This window comes from Pan troglodytes, chromosome X (assembly GCF_028858775.2).
Source record: "Pan troglodytes isolate AG18354 chromosome X, NHGRI_mPanTro3-v2.0_pri, whole genome shotgun sequence".
Classification (NCBI taxonomy): domain Eukaryota; kingdom Metazoa; phylum Chordata; class Mammalia; order Primates; family Hominidae; genus Pan; species Pan troglodytes.
The window spans coordinates 124,847,926-124,868,180 of record NC_072421.2 but is presented as its reverse complement, the minus strand read 5'-3'; the positions used below and the strand labels follow the sequence as shown (position 1 = coordinate 124,868,180).

General features: G+C 38.3%; 1 pseudogene; it reads right to left on the bottom strand.

Annotated features, from left to right (window-relative positions):
- Nucleotides 1-16,798: 16,798 nt before the first annotated feature.
- On the bottom strand, nucleotides 16,799-19,105 carry LOC100614032 (calcium-independent phospholipase A2-gamma-like; annotated as a pseudogene).
- Nucleotides 19,106-20,255: the final 1,150 nt, after the last annotated feature.

Sequence of the window (20,255 nt, the reverse complement as noted above, 5' to 3'; positions counted from 1 at the left end):
TACTTCCATCAGCAGAATTTTCAGTGTAAATCTTACAGGCCAGGAGAGAGTGGCATCACATATTTGAAGTGTTGAAGAAAAAAACCTTTTACCATAGATTATTATATCTGGAAAAATTATTCTTCAAACATGAAGGAGAAATAAAGACCTTCCTAGACAAACAAAAACTGAGTGGTTTTATCAACACCTGACCTGTCCTAAAAGACATGCTAAAGTTACTATTTCAATCAGAAAGAAAAGAACGTTAATGTGCAAGAAGAAATCATCTTAAAGTGCAAAGCTCACTGGTAATAGTAAGCACAAAGAAAAACACATAATATTATAACACTGTATTAGTGGTTTTTCAAATCAAAAAACATGCAACAGATACACAAAAAGTAAAAAGCAAGAAATTAAAACATACCACCAGAGAAAATCACCTTCATCAAAGAGAAGATATGCAGAAAGGAAAGAAGAAAGATAAGACCACAAAACAACCAGAAAACAAATAACCAAATAACTGAAGTAAATCATTATTGATCAATAATAACATTCAACATAAATGGACTAAATTACTCAATCAAAAAAGAAGACCCAATGATCTGTTGCCTAAAAGAAACATATTTAACCTCCAAAGACACACAGACTGAAAATGAAGGGATGGAAAATGATATTCCATGAAAATGAAAACCAGAAAAGAGCAGGAGTAGTTATTCTTACATTAGACAAAACAGATTTCAAGAGAAAACCACAAAAATAAGGTCATTATATAGTGATAAATTGGTCAACTCAGCAAGAGACTATAACAATTTTAATATGTATACACCCAACAGTGGAGCACTCAGATATATAAAGCAAAGATTTCTACAACTAAAGAGAGAGATAGACTCCAAGACAATAATATCTGGAGACTTCAAGTTCTCACTCTTAGCATTGGAGAGAACATTAATACAAAAATTAACAAGAAAGCATCAGACAGAATCTGCACTATAATGCAAATGGACCTAACGTATGTTTACAGAACATTTCAATCAACAGAGACAGAATGTATTATTCTCCTCAGCATGTGGATTATTCTCAAGGATAAACCATATGTTAGACTACAAAAGCAGTCTTGGAAAAAATTTTTAAAAAATGAAATGATGTCAAGTATATTCTCTGACCACCATGAAATAAAACAAAAAATCAATAATAAGAGGATTTTTGGAAACTATACAAACACACAAATATAAACAATATATTGCTAATTGACCTGTTAGTTGGTCAATGAAAAAATTCAGAAATAAATTGAAAAATTTCTTGAAACAAATGATAATAGAAAGACAACATACCAAAATGTATGTAAGTATGGCTCTTCAGGGTTTTTTGGTGGTTCTATGCAAATTTTAGGATTTTTTTTCTATTTTTATGATGAATGCCATTGGAATTTTCACAGAGATTGTGTTCAGTCTATATTGTTCTGGGTGGTAGGGATATTTTAACAATATTATTTTTCCCACCTATGAACACAGGATATCTTTCCTTTCATTTGTATTTTGTTCAATTTCTTTCATTAATGTTTTATCATTTTCAGTGTACAAGTCTGTCAACTCTTCAGTGAAATTTATTACTAGATTTTTTTATCTTACCATAAAGGGAATTTTTTAATTTTTTTAGATAAATGATTATCTGTATATACAAATGCTACTAATTTTCATATATTGTTTTTAGGCCTACAACTTTACTAAATGTATTTGTTATTTCTAATAGCTTTTTTTGTTTAATCTTTGGGGTTTCTACAATTAAGATGATGTCATCTACCATCTGACCCAGAAATTCCTCTTCTCGGTATATACCCAACTGAAAAAATAGCACCATCTTGTAAACAAACTTGCATCCCCATAGTAATTGGTGCATTATTAACAATAACTGAGATATTGAAACAACCTAGGTGGTCATGAATGCATGAACAAATAAACAAACTTTGAGACTGATTTATCCATCTATCTATCTACACACACACACACACACGCACACACACACACACACATATACGTATATTCAGATGTAATAAGGGAAATCCTGCCATTTGCCACAACATGGATGGACCTATAGTACATTGTTCTAGGTAAAATAATCCAGATGCAGGAAGAAAAATATTACATAATCTCATTTATACAGTATGTGAAATATTTTTTAAAAGCTCAAATACACAAAAATAGAGAATGAAACAGTGGTTACGATGGACTCTAGGGGAGAGGAAATGGAAAGATGTAGGTCAAATAATTCAAAGTGGTAGATATGTATAATGAACAAGTCTAGAAATTTAATGTGCAACATAAGGACTAAAGTTAATACCATTGTATTAGAGATTTTTGTTAAACAAGTAGATATTATCTGTTCTTGTCATAAAAAATTGCTATGTGAGATAATAGATATGTTCATCTGATTCACTATAGTCACCATTGTACTATCTATATGTATCTACGTATCATTATGTATCCCATAACATCCTTGTGAACCTTAAATATACACAATAAAATGTATTGTTTAATGGGTAACTATGTGAGATAATGTTAATTTGCTGGATGATAGTAACTGTTTCACTATGTATAAGAAAACAACATGTTTTACAATTTAAATATGTAAAATAAAAATATTATTAACTTATTCAGGTTTTTGTATCCTCCTCTACCTGCTTTGTTTCGTGTTTCCATGGAATGTAAGCTATATGAGACCAGGGACCCTGTTAACTAATGGTGAAGTGGAAGAGGTTTGCACACAATAGGAGATCGATAGTTTTTTTTTTTTAATTCTCACTGACTTTTCATTTTCAGTAATAAACTTACAAAATATTTTTTGTTTCAACATTTGTTCTACACTGAAAAGAAAACAAATAGACATTGCCTGCAGATTCACAATATTATCTAAAATGTACATCCATATATTTTTCTTTATGGAGTAAAGAACAAAACAAAACTGTTTTATTATCAAAAAAAATCCAAAGCAAAAATCTATAATAGAAAGGAAAGTGGTTACTATTCTTTTCCTAATGTGTCTCTTTTCTTTTGTCCCATTACTTTTGAAGAAAATGCCATATGCTGTAAAGTTTAATGAAATGGCAAAATGACTTGAATACAAATTGTTCTGCATTACTTAGAAAATACATCATTTGGTGATGCAGCTTTCCTGAAAGATGTTTTGGAAAGTGTTTTTGTATATTTACTAGAAATACTAATTTAAATTGGACTATATTTCTCCACAGGGTGCAAATATGATTTTCAGCTAGAACGGTTATCAGAGTATATTGTTTCAGGCTATTTTTCAAGAAGAGAGAATAGAGGACAATTCTCCAATGGGAGTGAAAAAGTTGCATAATTATGTCATAAAACATTAACTTAACAGTAGGAAGTAGCACTCATGAACCACTATAAGTTCTGTTCTCTTGGGTTTAATTTTTTACAACTATAATAAATCTAATAGATACATAATTTCTTTATTGAGACAGAAATTGTATTTGTTTTCAAAACCTAGCAATCTTCTATGAGCACAGACAAGCATTCGCACAGGCCACACATGCACAACATGTGTGAAATATCTGGTATATTTTTAAAATTAAAATGCCCTACTAGCATTTTCTTCTTAGGAATTGATTTAGGAATTAAATCATTAAATTAATGACTCCTTTGAGTTTTAGAATGTCAGGATGTATTGTAAATTGTGAGAAAAATATTAAAGGTGAAAACACTATCATCATAGTCAATCCTACCATCTTATTGCATAGGTTTATAAAATGACAAATGGTGGTAAATTCTCCTGTATCAATGAGATAATTGTCTGCTTATGTGAGTACCTTCAAAGTGAAATAAATCACAATTGTGTTTTCTCTATGTATTTTCATTTTACATAGCAGCTCTGGATAATAGTTCATACTCCCTTGTTCTCAGAAATCTCAGTATTAAAATTCCTTAAATCTTCAAGGTAAATTTCTCTACATGTCTGAATACCATGGATTTCAAATGTCAACTTATCACTGGAAGAGACACTTGTATTCTTAAATGGCTTTATACTTTAGTAAAGTCCTTCTATCTGTGACAGTTATCATATTGTATTTTTAAATATTTAATTTTTTACTTTATTTATTTTTCGCAGTGCTTCATGCCTCCTTTAAAAAAATTGACTTCACATCACTAACACTTCCAGTGTCTCAAAGATTGATTATTTTAGGAAATTCATAATTTTATACTTTTAGCCCTTTTCTTTCTTCTAAATTTTCAGACTTCATGCACTTGAAATCCATTATCATGTTTTTCTTTAGTCTTCTCTATTTCAGAAAAAAATAAGCTTAGTTTTCCTCTCTGTTCTCCTGAGTCTTATTTTCCAAAATTTGAAATATTTTCAGAATCAATTTCATAATATCTTCAGGTTATCTAAACCTATAACATCCTTTAAAAAATGTTGAAAGAATATAAACTGTTTTTATTTTGGAATATTTTTAGCAGTATAACTACTGATCTTACTAAATGGATACAAATCTATAGTTATTTAATGATGGAAATATATTCCATCATTGAAAAAGGAGTTTTTCATTATCCATTCCATATTTTAAATTAAACTTTATTATGCCAGTTATCTATTTTAGAAATTATTTAAGCAGCCCCAATGATATCAATAGACATCTACTGGACTCTATGCTTTATTTGCAAATCTTAAGAAATTTGAACTTGCCTCACATGCATTCTACATTTTATCTAGCTTGTCATCATTAAAGAGGTTACTGGAGGACATGCAGCACAATCATACTCTGGATCAGTGTTGGACTAGTAAAATATTTTTATTATGAACATAAATGCATGATCATGAGTTTTATAAAGAAACATAGTTATTTGCAGGTATTTGAGAGATGGGATTCACATATTACCAAAAGAGTTGCTTAAACACACATTGGTTAATTATATCCCAGAAAAAAAAAATTTCAACAAGATGTATTAATCAACAAAGTCATTGTCTTAGTCCTGGAAATGCTGCCATTATGGGTCTCTAGGGTTAGCTGTCAAGTTTTATTAGGTCATAGAGTTGGCAGCATCACAGTTCTGGGTCCATCTCCTAGTCAGCTAATTGGTTATATAAGCAGTATTCGCTGGCTTGCATATAGTAATGGTTGCCTTTATTAGAATAAATAAAAGACAAAATCACAGTAAGTCCTGTTCAAGATGTGTTCCCCAGAGATTAGCCAGCCATTTCAAAATGCCTCCCTGATGTCACAAAAAAGTCTATAAGAGAGCACATATAATTCCCGTATCTAGTGGTTCAAAACCTAAAAAAATGAACAGCACTAACAGAGTTTCATTAATAGGGAAAGGTAGCTTTATTAATATGAAAAGATGGCATAGCAAAGCTGTGAAGCAACCTTAGAGTTCAAATCCCAGCTCTGTTTACTGCTGCTTTGGGAAATTTTTTAACCTCTCTTTCTTCACTTTTTCTCTTCTGTAAAATTGACATGAAAACAGTGGCTGTTTCACAGTGTTACTATGAAGATTAGAGTTAATACTTATTGCAAATCTCTTAAAGCACCATTTTCTCAATAGTATAAACTATAATGAATTGTTGAATGAAAATTTTTGCAAGGCTTGTAATTGTACTTTTGGGCAGGATTATCTTGATAACAGAAGCTCCAGAATTAAAAGTCACAATAGTCACATAGAAATCAAAGATGAAAGGAATTTTAAAATTCTTTGGTAGAGCAGCTTGCAAACTAAATTTTTATGGGCAATGATATCCAATTGCTCCTTTTTTAGCAGTCAAATCCTGTTTTCAAATAAAAGATTTTGCAGAACACCAATTTATAAAATAGCTAAGAGCAGAGTTCACCATGCTGTGCAACAGACTGCCGGAATGAATAACTTCTTTTTTTTTTTATTATACTTTAAGTTTTAGGGTACATGTGCACAACGTGCAGGTTAGTTACATATGTATACATGTGCCATGTTGGTGTGCTGCACCCATTAACTTGTCATTTAACATTAGGTATATCTGCTAATGCTATCCTTCCCCCCTCCCCCCACCCCACAACAGGCCCCGGTGTGTGATGTTCTCCTTCCTGTGTCCATGTGTTCTCATTGTTCAATTCCCACCTATGAGTGAGAACATGCAGTGTTTGGTTTTTTGTCCTTGTGATAGTTTGCTGAGAATGATGGTTTCCAGCTTCATCCATGTCCCTACAAAGGACATGAACTCATCATTTTTTACGGCTGCATAGTATACCATGGTGTATATGTGCCACATTTTCTTAATCCAGTCTGTCATTGTTGGACATTTGGCTTGGTTCCAAGTCTTTGCTATTGTGAATAGTGCTGCAATAAACATACGTGTGCATGTGTCTTTATAGCAGCATGATTTATAATCCTTTAGGTATATACCCACTAATGGGATTGCTGGGTTTCTAGTTCTAGATCCCTGAGGAATTGCCACACTGACTTCCACAATGGTTGAACTAGTTTACATTCCCACCAACAATGTAAAAGTGTTCCTATTTCTCCACATCCTCTCCAGCACCTGTTGTTTCCTGACTTTTTAATAATCGCCATTCTAACTGCTGTGAGTTGGTATCTCATTGTGGTTTTGATTTGCATTTCTCTGATAGCCAGTGATGATGAGCATTTTTTCATGTGTCTGTTGGCTCTGGTGAGTGGCTGGAAAGGGGTTTTGGGAGCAAACAGAGTGGCTCCCTGTGATCTATTTTCCCATTGGAGAAAAAACCGTTTTGTATCTACTAGGAACCATTCGAGAGAGTGATTGAAAGAGGGGATGAGAAGGCATTCATCAGTGATGGGGTCGCTGCTGCAGGGAGTCCAGGGGTGAATGGTCATGCAGGGAGTATGTTTGCCATTACAAAACCTGGACTGTTTGTTAAGTAGGAAGGAGGTGATGATTTTGGGGGACCCTGAGAAGCAGACAAGCAGTCTGAATGGAGCTGTTTGGGTGACTTGGAAGTTACTATGATCAGTTGGGGCTTGAAGTTGTAGGGTGTAATTACACTGATGGGGTAGCAGGTGCCCCAGGGGCAGGCCTGATAACAGTTTGCGTTGGATGCATAAAGGGGCTTGGAAAGTTAAGATAGTATTCATAGTTACAGGGCCGTGTATGGGCTTTTCATTGCTTGTGTAATAGGTGAGGTTGGAAATGTAAGAATGTAAAAGTTGGATTGCATGTCCTGTTAGGGTATTCTTGGTCATATTAGAGATGGGGAAGTTGGCTAATTATTGCATATTTAGAAGTTGGAAACGGTCTTTTCCTTCATAATGAGGGTGGTAGGTTAAGTTGGTAAAGACCCAGTTTTTTGTAGTAATGAGAGTGGCAACATAAGCAGAGTTGATAGATACAAAGCCAACAGTCATTTGCCAGGGAATGATTGGACTGGCTTAACAGAGAGTGGATTAAGTTGAGAGTCTTGTAGAGGTAAAGAGTATACAGGAAGGTAAAGAGGGTGCTCTGGAAGACGAGATCATTTTATCCAGTCTGAGTTAAAGGTAGGAGTAAATTGCTGTCAGAAGGAAGGAAGATAGAAAGAAGGTTGATGTGATTAGGATTTTCATCCCAGCAGGAGCTACAGTATATAGCCCTATCACAGAGTATGGTTAGTATGCTGCTTAATAATATGATGAAATAGTAAAAGGATTCCATTAAAGGGGCAAGGAGAGGTGTTAAATATAAAGATTGTGTAGGTTTTCACTTATCTTTTTTAAGGAGGAAAGGGTTTTTCCTCAGGATCAGCAGTAGGAGCCTTTTTAGTCTGGGATGTTTCCTTTCAAAGTAGGAGATGCAAGTCCTCCAACAGTTCACAGGTGTATCGAGGCTGGTCTGGCTGATCTTGTGACTCCTGAGCTGACGGTCCTGCAGGTTCCTCAGCGGGTGTCCAAAATTTAACTCGGGTGTGGTGAATCTAAGATTCCACTCCTGCCACCTTAACTGCAGTCGGGGTAGAGAAGATTATCGAGTATGGTCCTTCCCACAAAAAGTCCATAGATAGGGAGGTAGAAGGGAGAGATTTGACCTACGCTAGATCTCCTGGTTGAAACAACTCTGTTTCCTTTTCTCTGTGACATCCTTCAGGTAGGTTTTTAAGGTTTTGTTGATATTTTGCCAAAGAAGTAATATCTTTGAACAAGTTGGTCGTTTCCTGATCAAGTAGGAGGTCATTTGTCAAAAAAGGTCGTCCATACAGCATCAAAATGAGCCCCATTTTGTGAGGAGAATTTCGGATTCTCAACAAGGCCACAGGCAAAAGAGTAGGCCATGGGAGATGAGTTTCTTGTGTTAGTTTCCTTAAGTGCCTCTTGAGTGTTTCATTTGCCTTCTCAACCTTCCCTGAGGATTGTGGCCTCCAGGAACAGTGAAGGTGATAATTGTATCCCTAGCACCCTGGAAATTCCCTAAGTTATTGTGGCTTTAAGAGCTGGACCATTGTCACTCTGTAAGCTTTGGGGAAGCCCAAATCTAGGAATTATTTTATGAATTAGGACTTTAATCACTTCCTGAGCCTTCTATGTCTTGCAGGGGAAAGCTTGCATCCAATTTGTAAAGGTATCAACACAGACCAACAAGTATTGAAATCCTTTTGACTTAGGCATATGGGTGAAGTCTAACTGCCAGTCCTCTCTGGGATAGTGACCTATTCTTTGTTCCCCCAAAGGGGCCTTATGATGGACTAAGGGATTATTCCTTTGGCACACCTGACAGGCTTTGACTAACTGTCAGATGGTCCGGAAGAGATTTGGCCCTGTAAATAGGGATTTGGCCATTTGATGAGTGTTTTCCATACCCATATGGAAGGTTTGGTGGAGAGTTTTAAGTATTTTCCACTGGCTGGCTTCGGGTATAAGTACCTTTCCTTCTTCTGTCGTTAACCACCCCAAGGGGAGAAAACTATGCCCCTGTGAAAGTCCCCATTCTGTTTCAGTTGGGGAATACTGGGGCTTAATCTCTTGGAGGGAGTTGTTCCATACCAAGGGTCCTTCCATATGTACTTCTAATGGGAGGTTCCGCCTGGCAGAAATTTTGACCTCAGCATCTGCCTGACGGTTTCCTTCTGCTTTTTCTCATTCACCTTGTTGATGGCTTTGGCAGTGTAAGACTGCCACTTCCTTGGGTTTTTGCACTGTGTGCAATAACTCCATAATTTCCTTGTGGTATTTAATGGGGGTTCCCCCAGAGGTTAAGAACGCCCTTTCTTTCCATATTGCAGCATGATCATGTAGGATTAGATAAGCATACTTGCTATCTGTATACACATTTATTCTTTTTCCATTTCCCAGTTCTAAGGCTAGGGTAAGTGCCAGTAGTTCTGCTAACTGGGCACTGGTCCCTGGGGGAAGAGGCTTACTTTCAAGTACAGTTACATCACTAACTATAGCATAACCTGCCCTTTGTACCCCATTCTCCACAAATGAACTTCCATCGGTATATAGGTTAAGGTCAGGATTAGCTAAGGGGACTTCTAAGACATCATCTTAGGCGGCATAAGTCTGGACTATAATTTGTTGGCAGTCATGCTCGATTAGTTCCCCATCCTCTCGGAGAAAAGTGGCAGGGTTGAGGGTCACGCACATATATATTTGAAGCACTGGTCCCTCAAGGAATAGTGCTTGGTATCTAAGTAGGCAGTTGTCTGATAGCCATAAACTTCCTTTGGCATCTAGTATGCCATTTACATCATGAGTAGTCCAGACAGTGAGATACTTTCTTTGTATTATTTTGATAGCCTCTGACACTAAAACAGCCACTGCCACAACTACCCTTAAACAGTGAGGCCAGTCTTTTGCTACTACATCAATTTCCTTACTTAGGTATGCCACTGGTTGTGGGGTTGTCCCACGAGTCTGAGTAAGTACCCCAAGAGCTATTCCTGCTCTCTCTGTGACATATAAAGACAAATTTTGTCCCATGGGAAGGCTTGTACTAGGGCATGCTTTAAGGTTTTGAAGGCTGTTTCTGCCCCTGGTTCCCTTTCTACTAGATGAGTATTTGCCCTCTGGGTCTCCTTGATTAGAGTATAGAGTGGTCTGGCCATCTCACTGCATCTGGAGATCCATAGTCGTCAAAAGTCAGTGATTCCAAGGAACCCCCACAACTGTTTTAATGCCTTAGGGAGAGGATAAGCCAGTATAGGCTGTATACATTCTTTGCTGAGGGCCCTGGTACCTCTGGCTAAGATTAGACCTAGATATTTGACCTGCTGTAGGCAAAGCTGGGCCTTCGACCTAGACACCTTGTACCCTTGATTAGCTAGAAAGTTCAAGAGATCTAGAGTAGCCTGCTGGCATGAGGCTTCCAAACTGGTAGCCAAAAGTAAATCATCCACATATTGAAGGACAAGAGTGCCTGGACTTGAGAAGTGGCCTAGATCTTGGGCCAGTGCCTGACCAAACAGTTGAGGGCTATCCCTAAACCTTTGGGGCAAGACCATCCAAGTAAGTTGGGACATGTGGTCTGTGGGATCCTCAAAGGCAAAGAGAAACTGGGAGTCAGAGTGCAGGGTAATACAGAAGAAGGCATCCTGGAAGTCCAGAACGGTGAACCATTCTGCTTCCTCTGGTATTTGAGAGGGCATGATATAGGGGTTGGGTACAACTGGATATAGAGGATTTACTGCCTCATTGGTGAGTCTAAGATCTTGCACTAGTCGCTATTGACCATTCAGTTTTTGTACTCCTAGAATTGGGGTGTTGCAGGGACTGCTGCATTTCCTTACTAAGCCTTGAGCTTTTAAATGTTTAACAATATCCTGTAATCCTTTATGAGCTTCAGGTCTTAAGGGTTATTGCCTTTGATAAGGAAAAGTGGGTGGGGTCTTTTAGCCTGATTTGGACTGGGTGGGCATTTTTTGCCCTTCCAAATTGTCCTTCCAATGCCCAGACTTCAGGGTTGATTCCCTCCTCAAGTAGAGGACAACAAATGGGTAACTTGTTCCCCATATTAATGTAAATAATAGCTCCAGCTTTGGCTAATATATCCCTCCCTAATAAGGGTGTGGGACTTTTAGGCATAACAAGAAAGGCATGTGAAAAGAGCAATGTCTCCAATTACAACTGAGGAGGTGGGAGAAATACTTGGTTACAGGCTGTCCCAGGATTCCTTGGATGGTAACGGACCTTGAGGACAGCTGTCTGGGACAGGAGATTAACACTGAGAAAGCCGTGCTGGTGTCCAGAAGGAAGTCAATTTCCTGGCCGTCATTGGTTAAACGTACCCGGGGCTCAGTAAGGGTGATGACATGAGCTGGCACTTTTTCCGGGCACCCTCAGTCCTGTTGTTGGATCATCTGGTTGGGGGCTTCTGGACTAGAGAACCTTTATCCTCCGGGGCAGTGCACCTTCCAGTGATTGTCTCAGCATAGTGGACATGGGCAAGTGGGCAGCTTATTTCCCGTTAGACAATCTTTTTTAAAGTGTCCTTGCAAACCACACTGATAACAAGCCCTACCGGCTGATTGACCTGCTCCATTTTCTGTCCTCTCTGAACCACCAAGGTTTATTTGTCTGAGGGCCATGACTAAGGCTACGGTCTTTCTCTGATCTTGCTTTTCCTTTTTGGACTGTTCCCCTTGGTCCCTATTATAGAACACCGAGGGTGCCAGGTTTAATAATGCCTCCATATTTTGTTCAGGGCCCAGGGCTCACTTTTGGAGCTTTCTCCTGATATCCGTGGCTGATTGGATAATAAACTTATCTTTTAGGATCAATTGACCCTTGAGGGAGTCAGGTGACAGGGGAGTATATTTCCTTAAGGCCTCCCATAGCCACTCGAAGAAGGCAGAAGGATTTCCTTCCTTTCCCTGAGATATGGTGGACATCATTGAATAATTCATGGACTTTTTCCTAATTCTCCTTAGTCCTTCTATAACACAGGTCAACATATGTTTACGACTCCAGTCCCCATGATCTGAGTCGAGGTCCCAGTGGGGATCCATACTGGGGATGGCTTGCTGACCAGTAGGGAATTTGTCCCTTTCTTTGGCTGTCACTCTATCCTTTACTTAACTGTGATACCAGATATCTCCAAACTCTCGGGCTGCAGCTAAAGCTGCGTTCTTTTCATTAAAGGCCAGGGTTTGATCTAACAATAGCATGACATCTCTCCAAGTGAGATAGAAAGTTTGCCCTAGACCCTGTAGGACATCTATGTACCTATCAGGATCATCTGAAAACTTCCCCAAGTCTGCCTTGATCTGCTTTAAATCATAGAGGGAGAAGGGGACATGTACCCGGGTTAGGCCAAATTCCCCTCCCCCTACTGCTTGAAGGGGACATAACTGATAGCCCAGGGGTTTTTGTGGTCCTTTGGAGATTTCTTTGCTTGTTTCCTTCTGGGCAGGGGAGAATAGAGGAGGCTTATCATTAATAGGAAGGGGAACTGTAGGAAGGCTAGGATATGGAGGTAAGCTGAGAGGTCCTCCTGTGGGATGTAAATTGCGAGCTTTGCATAGTTGTGTATTCTCCCTCAATGAAAAGAAAGCTTGGACATAAGGTATTTGCCTTCCCTCTTACAGAAAAAGTCAAGCTGCAGGATAGTATTGTAATTTATACTTCCCTCAGGTGGCCATTTTTCCCCATCAGAGAGAGAATATTGGGGCCAAGCCATAGTGCAGAAAAAAATGAACTGCCTCTTTTTCAGGGTTTGCAGGTCAAATTGGTCCCAATGGCTTAAGATGCATTTCAAGGGTGAGCCTGTTGGTGCCTCGGTGTTTCCCATCTGAAAGACAAAACCACCCACAGTTTTGGTTTGTTTGCTTCCCCCCACCCAAGAACCCACAATGGTCCCTGGACCCTGCTGATCAGAATAGATGCGCTCACCGAAGCAGCAGCAGAAACACCTCTTGCCCAAGAACCCGCAATGGTCCCTGGACCCTGCAGATTGGAATAGTTGCACTCACCAACGCAGCAGCAGAAGCACTAGTTTCCCTCCTAGATCACAAGGAGGACTGAGGAAGGTCGGATTTAGTGGCCCTTACTGATGCATTCTCGAAAACCTGCAACCTTGCCTGTCGTTGTAGACCACAAAGAGGACTGAGAAAAATCGGATTTAGTGGCCCTTACTGATGCATTCTCAAAAACCTGTTAGAATCCCAAGCATTCTCCTGTTAGTATTGGGACTTTACCCATGTCCTATAAAGATGTTATGCCCCAAAAATGAAGTGGAGGGCCATACCCTAAGGGAGGGGAGGGATCTCCAGAGTTGGAAGAGTGATGCCTTTTGTCCTCACTTGAATAGGAAGGATATCATTTCTGAGGCTTCCCATATCCTAGCTTCAGGAATAGCTTTTGTTAAGCCTGCTAGTCTGAGGAGGGATCCTTAAATTCCAGATAGTCCCCCTGCCCCAGTGGGGCTTTGGGCAAAAATTATGTCTTTCTGATTGGTGAGCCCAGGTGCCAAAAGAAGGGAACAGAGTCCTGAGGTTTATACTAGAAATCATTCTTATAGGAGAAACTAGAAAAGCACCAGAGACAGGGAGTGGTTTTTAGAAGTGGGACTAGCCTTGGAGAAGAGGTGAGAGGAAGTTTGTCTGAACGGCATTAGGACCCAGGAGGCAAGGGTCACGATAGATAGGATAGATGGGTGAGTCTCACTTCAGTGACATGGCTTTGAGAGCTCCGCTCATGGCCACAGGGTCAACCAACTTGTTCGGATCCCGGAGCTGAATGGCTTTCCTCTCTGTCGACCCTCAGCTCAGCCCAGAAGTACAGGAAAAGCGTAAGCTGGTTCCAGGCAAACCAACACTCCCAACTCTGAAGAGTTGGGGGTTGTTAGAGAGCCCTTCCCCAGAAAGCCTGACACCCATGTCTTTAGTCTGGCGGCCACACTAGTTGCTTTTAACTGGCCGACAGGTGCCCAGTATTTAGCCCCCGAATTCTAAAGAAAAATAGGACAGAATAGCAAGCAAAAGGGGTCCGATGGAACTCACCACTTGGCAATAGGTGATAGTCCCATCTGGGATGTCAAAATATGTCCGGAATTAGTTCCTTCCGGTGAGTTCTTGGTCTTGCTGACTTCAAGAATGAAGCTGCAGACTCTAGCAGTGAGTGTTACAGTTCTTAAAGACGGTGTGTCCGGAGTTTGTTCCTTCAGATGTTCAGATGTGTCTGGAGCTTCTTCCTTCCAGTGGGTTCGTGGTCTTGCTGACTTCAGGAGTAAAGCTGCAGACATTCGCAGTGTGTGTTACAGCTCTTAAAGGTGGCGCGTCCAGAGTTGTTTTTTCCTCCCGGTGGGTTTGTGGTCTCACTGACTTCAGGAGTGAAGCTGCAGACCTTCACAGTGAGTGTTACAGCTCTTAAAGGTGGTGAGGACCCAAAGAGTGAGCAGCAGCAAGATTTATTGTGAAGAGCGAAAGGACAAAGCTTCCACAGCATGGAAGGGGACACAAATGCGTTACCACTGCTGGCTCGGGTGGCCAGCTTTTATTCCCTTATTTGGCCCCACCCATGTCCTGCTGATTGGTCAATTTTACAGAGTGCTGATTAGTCCATTTTACAGAGTGCTGATTTGTCCATTTTACAGAATGCTGATTGGTCCATTTTACAGAGTGCTGACTGGTGCATTTACAATCCTTTAGCTAGACACAGAGTGCTGATTGGTGCATTTTTACAGAGTGCTAATTGGTGTGTTTACAATCCGTTAGCTAGACACAGAGCACTGATTGGTGCGTTTTTAAAGAGTGCTGATTGATGTGTTTACAATCCTTTAGCTAGACACAGAGTGCTGATTGGTGTGTTTTTACAGAGTGCTGATGGGTGCATTTACAATCCTTTAGCTAGACAGAAAAGTTCTCCAAGACCCCACCCAACCCAGAAGCCCAGCTGGCTTTATCTCTCATAACGACAGACTTCTCTACTTTGTAGAAGCCATCATTCAAATAAATATATCTAAGGAAATGTGAATAGTCAATGTAGATAATCCAGTCTCTCTGGGTGGCCTTAGAGCATTGTATAATGAGTAAAAGTATCTGTCCCCCACAAATCTGGAAGCCATAAGTTTTTCAATGATCTGATCAAAGATTAAGCCCCAGAGAAAATACTTTTGATTTCCTGGCTCTTATTTTAAAATCACACCATAATGTTGGATGGGAATCCATTATACATCAATAATAATGACACTCAATGCTTAATATGCCTTAATATAATTTCTTCTATATAAAAATGCTACCTAAAAATATTTTGCATGTTAGGAGTTGATAACTAATAACCCTTCAGAGTATGCTTCCATTCTAATGGGCCCTTTGCTGCTGAAAATCTACTTTATTAGAGAAAAAATGTTTACATAACATAAAATTAACCATTTTAACCATCTTAAAGGGTACAATTCAGTGGCTTTTAGTATATTCACAATGTTTTATTACCATTACCACTGATTCTAGAACATTTTCATCATCCTAAAAAGAAACTCTGTACACATTAAGTGGTTATTCCCCATTTTCCCTCACTCAGCCCCTGGAAACCACTACTCTGCTTTCTTTCCATATAAAATTGCCTATTCTGGGCACTTCACAAAAATAGAATCATACAATATTGGCCTTTTGTATCTGGCTTCTTTCACTTAATATAATGTTTTTGAGGTTAATCCCTTATGTAATTTGTTCATTCATTTTCACAGATTTACAATATTCCATTGTATGGCTATGCCACATTTTATTTAGTAGGTGATGGTCATTTAGTTTGTTTCCATTTTTCAACTACAGTAAAAAATGATGCTATGAACATCTGGACAAAAGTTATTTTAAAAAAATATGTTTTCAGTTATCTCAGGTATACAATTAAGAAGTACTCATACTGACTTGTAAGGAAATTTTATGTTTACATTTTAACAAAGAGCCAATGTGTTTTCTGTGGTAGCACCACCATTTTACATTCTCACCAGCAATGTACAGGGGTTCCAGTACCTCCACATTCTTATCAACAATTCCTATTTCCTGTTTTTTTTTATTTTGTCAAATGTGGTTGGTGTGAAGTGGCATATGACTTTGATTTGCACTTCCATAATGACTAAATATGTTGAACCTCTATCTTTTTTTATTTCAATAATTTATTTTTGTTAATGATGGGAATATTTTCTCAGTAAATTTAAGCAATCAACTTTAAAACAGGGAAGGATAAGCTAGGGTTAGACATAGAAAAGTTAATGTACGTTATCTTGAAATTTTAAGGAGAAAAGTGTTTGAATAAAACTTTATCTATCTTTGTTAGCCGAACAATATTAAAATAAGAAAATTTTGAATAGAAAACTGTACTTGGTTCTCATATTTCAAGCATAAAAGTATTTTAATAAAAAATTCTACTTTCTGCATATATTTAAGTAATTTTAAAATAAAAGGTGTTATGTGGATTGTAGAGTGTAGCTAATGAAAACAGTAAATAACATAATTTTAAGAAGCAATTAGCTATTCCACATGAAATAAAATCAATGATTACATAAATTCAACATGATTATGATGACAAAAGCAAAAATACAAAGTGTAATAGTTTTCAGTTCCTTGTTTGACACGTATATTAATACATTTCCCAAAATCAAACAAAATAACACCAACATCTACTAATACCGTGATACCATGATCACAATGAGACTCCTAAAACTTACTTAATTATTAACATCTTAAAAACCTAATTCTCATATGAATTATGCAACCAAGCATATTATCTATGCTGTGCAAACTGGTGGAAGCACAGTCTTCTTCAGGATTCTCTAGAATTCATAATTATTTCAAATGTAACTGATGTTGAACCCCACATTTCCTATTGACTTTGGTGAATCTTCTGAGCAGGACTTCATTTATCAGAACATAAGCATATACTCATTGCAACTTTAAAAAGAATAGCAGGCCTTCATACATGTTTGTTTTCAATTATATCTCATCATTAATTCTGTGCAGAGTTATATTTTCTCGACTTAATATTTTTGCAACTTTTTAAATTTTTTCATTTTTTTCTATGTATTTCAACCCTTCTAACTTCAGCTGATCCAGCTTTTCATTTTGACTTTCATCTAGGGTTGTTTTCACACATTTCAGGATTGAATATAAAATAGGTGTCAGGAGGTAACAGAACATCAAGCATTATACAGACTGCTTCTATATCTGTAGCACTGTTGATAACATTAGAAAGTTTGGTTTTCAAGCTTGTGTGTATCACAGTGTTTTTCATGTCACTCTCCGAATGTCCAGTGCCCAGGCATACTGTGCACTCTAATGGGATATCCGGCCAATGACATTTATACTCATGCATTGCTAATGCCAAATAGTTATTCAGAAGCAAACCTCCGCCTTGATGAAGATCATTTCCCAATGTGTATTCTGCAAAGTAGCCTATGAGGCTCTAATGGCCTGCCACATTTTATACTGACAACCTCTGAAATGACAGTTGATTCCAGCAAAATGGTCATAGTTTCTATGTTTAGAAACAACAAATTATAGTTTCTAAAGCACCATAGTTTCTAAAACATCAAATTATTTTGGTGTTATCCCTCTGTTTACTATGGTACTTATGGCAGTTACCTTAAGGCATGTGGGGTTTCTTGCTGTTGCCATCAATAGCGTAAATCCCATTCTATTTTTCAGAATTTTTTCCCACCTTTGACTTCTATAAAATGCATGGCTCCAACTCATTTTAACTTTTCCAACAATGAAATTTTGTGAAAATACGTCTGAACCTAATGTTTTATAGTTTCTCGCATTCATCCAAGGACATATGAAAAAATCCCAGCATGAAAGCTAATATGGCACCTGTGCTCACACCACAAATGTAATCAAAGGGCTGATCAACTGGTTTCTGAGTTAGTTCAACTAATTTGCATAGTATCTGCAGAGCAACCACATAACTTGTTCCTCCATCTTCAATTATGAAAATTGGGATTCCTCTCCCTTTCACTGGATGCACGTAGGCAATTAAAGCGGAAAATTATCTAAGTGCAGCCTAAAGTGTTTCACCTTTAATTTATCTCAGCCAGAATAAATATGGAATAATTCTTTCTTTAACAGACACTCATTTCCTTCAATATATTCTAGATGATGAAAATTCAGTTCTTCAACCCCAGTAATACAGAACTTCAGGTCAGTTGTTTTTCTTAATACCTGAACTAACACCCAGGTTCTGTTATCAATATAATTGCAATAATAATTTCTCCCTGAAGAGATAAACGGTTGTTCTTCTCTGCATTTTTGTCTTTGCTGATAGCCTGCTCAGTTTTAGTAGGCTTTTCCTCTTTTTCTAAGTGTCTCTTTAAATCATAATTTAACTTGGGGACAAGTCCACCAATATTCCACCTACAAAAGATTATACAGTTTCACTGGGATGAAAAAGAAAGTTAGCAATACTTTAGTTGAAACTAGAAGAACTTCAAGTATTGCAATAGGATTTGAAGGATTTTCCACAGTATCTAAAGAAGATTCTGAGCCTGACTTATCAGTCAGCATGCCAAGATCTGGAGGACTTAATTTCCCTTCTTCAACCTGCTTACCTTCAAGTTCTGATATGTCCTGGAATTGTTTTTTTTTTTTCCCCCTGTTTTTTTAAGACACATTTTCCTCACATTTGAAATAAGAGTTAACGTAATTTGATGAAAAGTAGAATGGCTTTTTAAGTTTTGTGGCTATAATAGTCATATAATAAAGAAGACTACTTATATCTTCTTTTTACGTCTAATCTGGCATTTCTCTTTTGGAAAAGGATACTTTTTTATTTATTTGTCAGATTTTTTTTCGGAGATTTTATGCCTTGTTTCACTTTTCTTTTTGGTTTGTTTTAACCAGTCATTATTTGATACTTTTCTTAAAAGTATCAATTGGTGAGAATTTCTCTTGATTTGAGCTAAACGTGAAATAATTTCATTCTGATTGCCAAAAACAGCCTTTGAAATAGTTTAGAAGTACTTTTAATATGGGACATACAAATGCTCATTTTAGTAAGTCCTTTGGGAGTGGGAGTGCTAGGTTTCAAAATTCTAGTATGTAAACAATGGTTGCCTGGAGAGTAACAGTGCTTTTTGCCAGTATGTGTTTCATTTTTGTCTATTTACATATTACTTCGTTTGTATGAAAATCTCTTTGTAGACGAATGTGGCTAATCCTGTAGTAACGCTTAGGCGACAACAGGAAATGCAGTTGCTTGCTTGAGTAGGCCTAAAGCCTAGGGCCACTTAATCCTCCCTGGCAGTGGGGCAGTTCTGGAACCCAGGACCTCTGTGGTCACCCTGCCACTGAGGGCTGAAGGAGCCTGAGGTTGCTAAAGTCTGTCTGGTGGTGGTGCAAACCAGAGATCAATTCTGGTGTGCATGCCTGAACTCTGGGGCTGTGGGGTATGGCCTGGCACTGGAGAATATTCGTGACTCAGTACTATAGATACCAGCCTGGAGTCTGGGTTTATGGTGACTTACTTGGTGCTAGGTTTTACTGTGGTTAACCTAGTGTTACAGGCTAAGGCAATGTCTAGTGCTGGCTTCTTTCTCCTTACCCCAAGTGGAAGGTATCTCTCTCAACACTGTGCTCCTTAAGGTTGGGGGAGGGGTGATGTGAGTAATGTCAAACTGCCCTTTTTATCCTCCCCCTCAGTGCATCTTTTTATATTTCTGTACTGCATCTGGATACTGTAAAGTGTCACTCTGTTCCGGCTGGGCGCGGTGGCTCACGCCTGCAATCCCAGCACTTTGGGAGGCCGAGGTGGGCGGATCACAAGGTCAGGAGATCGAGACCATCCTAGCTAACACGGTGAAACCCCGTCTCTACTAAAAATACAAAAAATTAGCCAGGCATGGTGGCGTGTGCCTGTAGTCCCAGCTGCTGGGGAGGCTGAGGCAGGAGAATGGCGTGAACCCGGGAGGCGGAGCTTGCAGAGTGAGGCGAGATCGCGCCACTGCACTACAGCCTGGGTGACAGAGCGAGACTCCGTCTCAAAGCTCTTGTGAAAAATTTTCAGTAACGGGTAGTTGTTCAAACTGATGTTTCTGCAGGTGAGAATTTCTGGAGAGTCCTCTATGGTCTTGCTCTGCTCCTCTCCTCTGAAGTTATTAATATAAATCTTCTCTCTTTTAATCATGGTCAGTCTACATACATTTTAATAACTTAATTATTAATCTTTTTAAAAAACAACTTTTGGGTTTGTTGATCCCCTCTATTGCTTTTATATTCTCTATTTCATTCATCCTATTATAGTCTTTATTATTTTATTCCTTGTGGCTGTTTTTCAATTTGTTTTCTCTTCTTTTTCTAGTTACTTAAGGTGGTGTATAGTAAAGGTATTGATTTGAGATTCTTCTCT